A 3,747-nucleotide genomic window follows, 5' to 3' on the forward strand; every position below is an offset into this window, starting at 1 on the left:
TTGTTCTGCGATTTTGTGAACAAATATGTCAACGAAGGAATCGTAGAGACCTTTCATACACCATAACGCTTTGCGGCTGGAATCTATTATATGCCACATGCAGGATATGGAAACCACAGAAAAACGTCTAAACGAAGAGATCGCCTCAGTCTGAACGACGTCATCCAAAAAGGGAATCCTTAATTAACAGAATACACGACATTCTTACCTCAAAGTTTAAGAATATCGTGTTACTGTGTGATATTGAATCTGCCTTCACACAAATCCGATTCACAGACGGACAAAGGGATCTATGCAGATTCTTGTGGCTCGGGAATGTTAATAACCCACCAACAAAAGACAACATTGTCGAATATAGACTTGTCCTTTGGCGTTACAGCTTATCCGAGTATATTAAGCATGACTATTCTGCCTTATTTGAAATCGCAAAACTCGGAACTACCCACAGAAATTGCCAAAAATCTGTATGTGAATAATATACTTTTGCAAGCAGAGTCAGATTCTGAAGCTACAAGAAAATATAAGGAATCAAAACACATCTTCAGCAAGATCCGAATAAATCTACGTGAATATATATCAAATCCTAAAGAAGTAAACTCAAGAATTCCATATTCCGAAAAACTCCACAATACTATCACAGACAACTTTACTGTGAGAACAAAGTTCGTTCACAATAAAAATTGAATAAGAGAGATGTTGTGAGCCAAATTAATTTAATTTATGATTCCATAGGTCTCACAGGACCGCTGGTTGTTAAACTGAAGTCCATGATGCGAGAAATCTTCGATCCCAAAGTGGACTAGAAAACTCATTATCAATTCCTAGAAATGCGCCATCACCAAGGGTAGGTGACCAAAAACGCCTTTGGCTGTTCGCAGATGCAAGCAAGATTGCAATTGCAGCTTGTTCATATTCACAATGTATTCCCTCTAGAACAGTTTCTGGCCTGATCAGTGGAAGAACACGATTGACCCCAAAAAGTGTCATCAGAGTATCCCAAAATTAGAGTTGCTCGGAGTCCTTATAGCAGCCAGAATAGGATATAACATATTATCATTTGTCCAAGCTAAAGTCGAAGAAGTGAAGTTCCGGATAGTGAAATTGCCTTTTATTGGATCAAATCTTCGAAAAAAGTTCCTAGTTTTGCAGCAGATCAGCGAGCAAAAATACTTAGTATTAAACAGCACCTCGATAATCGTTATTCTTTCAAGTTAGCACCGAAAGCTCATCCAGCTGACGCTGCAATCAAAGGTCTGACAGCACAAGAAATTATCAAACACGACTGGATCAAAGGACCACGCTGGCTAGAAAATCACTGTAGCGAGTGGCCTATCAAATCGATTAACACACTATCTGACCTTCATGAGAATGACGGAGTAGAAAAAAGTTACTGCTACATTGAAAGTAACCACATCAGAAAACAAACGACAAGAACAGTTTATTGATCTCAAGCGTTTTTCGAAAATCGACAAAGTGTGCTAGCAAAGGCTGCAAAAACAATGAAAAATTTGATTACAAAAACCAACCAAAATTGCTCGTCACCGATAAAGGTATCAGAAATCGGCAAATTTGATAACATGTTCGAAATCATCGCATCTGACATGTTCAAACATGAAAAACACGCGTTCTAATTAGTCATGAACACAGAAGTATTAATCCTGAGTCCTAAAAAAGCGATTTCATGATAAACTGATTATTCGCGACGAGGATGGAATCATTCGGCACCATTACCGTCAACATGCGCCAAATCCGTACGAGACAAGGTCACCGATTTATATCTCAGAGGACTCGGAATTACCCAGGCTGATCGTGCAGGATGTTCACATCAAAAATGGCCATTGTGGCAAAGAGACCACTCTTTCAATCGCAAGACAAAGCTTTTGGATTTGGCATCCCTCTTACGTATTCAGGAAATTCCTGAAAGGTTGCGTCATCTGCAGAAAATACGTCTTCTCTTCGGAGGACCGATCATGCTTCCACTACCAAACATCAGAGTTATAAAGTCGAGACCATTTCAAAATGTAAGATGTGACTTCATGGGTCCCTTCACTTCCAAAACTCTCGAAATAATGTACATGTGTTTATACACATGCATTGCACTCGAGCAGTACACTTAGAAGTAGTAGAAAATCTTTCGACAAGAGCGTTCCTCAACTGTTTCGTGAGATTAGTCTCGCCCAGATGAGCTCCACTCAGGCTGTGGACCCAAATTCAAGCTTGATGAAGTCATTATCACAAAATGTTTTCCGACCTCAACGAAAATGGTCGATCTCTTATGTCATATTGTACACCCCCACAAACTGGATCTTCTATCCTCCTCAATCCCCTGGATGGGCGGTGCATGGGAACGACTAGGCGGTTTAATCAGGAAAGCGTTCAATAAATCAACTGGGCGCAAACGTTTGAGTTTTGCAGACATGCGTCCCGTCATCACTCGGATTGAGGGAATTCTCAACACGAAAAAAAGAGAAACTGAACTCCAGTGATATCGCGTTTAGGAACCACCCTATCCTATCCGCAGGACCTCCTACACTACTAATTATAGGTCCAACTTTGAACGTAGCAGGGTCAGTGGAGGCCAGATGTTGGACTGGAGTTTGTGCGTCTTGATAAGGAGCACTGGATAGGTCTGCAGGTCAATCTTAAGGCGGACAATATAAGAGGAAGGAAGCTCAGCGGATTTTGCTATCCTAACCCATTCGGCGTTTAGAAAGCGGCACTTCTTCAAGAACTCACTAACGGAGGATAAACGATATAGTGAGGCATCTTCTAAAAGTCTTTCTGTTATTGTTAATATCCGTTTGTTCTGTTTGTTAATATCCAGCTGGTGTGGAATTATTACAAACTTCCCATCTTTATTACTTGTGGATAACTTTGTTTAGAGTTAATCAACCCTCGAACTTTCTTAATGCCTTGCTCTTGTGCAAAAGAATTGTTATACTTAGTTCTGTTCTAAAGAAATCGAGCTACAGTTTTGTACTCATAGCTTGCAAAGAGACAGAATTTCGCATCTACACCTATTTAACAGTGATCGATAGGACTCTCTGTGAGTTCTCGCCGTAGATCCAGGAAGTTGGACGGAGCGTTTTGTTGTTTAAAGAACACACATGGGAAAGGTATCGACACTCTCTCTGGGTGATCTTTAGCTTCTTTCCCCGTAGTTAAAATTGGCTTTCTTGCGGAGCCTATCTTGGACTTCATGTAGAGCACATGTAATCCTGCGCAGAACTATAGTGGAAATGGACTGTGATGGAGAAAATATTCTATTCCTGGTGCAAAGACAAAAACTACACATTATGAGGAACTCGACAATTTACTGTTGTAAAAAACAAAGAACACATAAAAATAAGAAGAAAAAACTAACAGCTTAACAACTCACAGCTCAAAGCATATAGACGTTGCTATTGAAATGTTGAAATTCACATCTCAGCAATAGAGTACACAATTGATACGCTTCTGATACATAGAAAAATCGAGACACATCAGTTGACAACTCATTAGACACATCTCTTTTATTTATTTAAAGAACATCCTTTAAGTAGGTAGTAAAAAACAAGTCAAACGTTAGCAGAGTGGCAAATTCAATAAGCGCTGAGCTCCTAACAGAGGTGCACCTTCGTGCATTCTTGTGTAAACTGGGCTCAAGTATTTATGAATCTTTTAAAAATGCATAAAAGCAAGCGTCATAAAATCGAATAGTTAAGAAACTATTGTATAACATCAAGCACCAGGATAGTTGCACATAAT

This window comes from Necator americanus, chromosome II, assembly GCF_031761385.1.
Source record: "Necator americanus strain Aroian chromosome II, whole genome shotgun sequence".
NCBI lineage: Eukaryota > Metazoa > Nematoda > Chromadorea > Rhabditida > Ancylostomatidae > Necator > Necator americanus.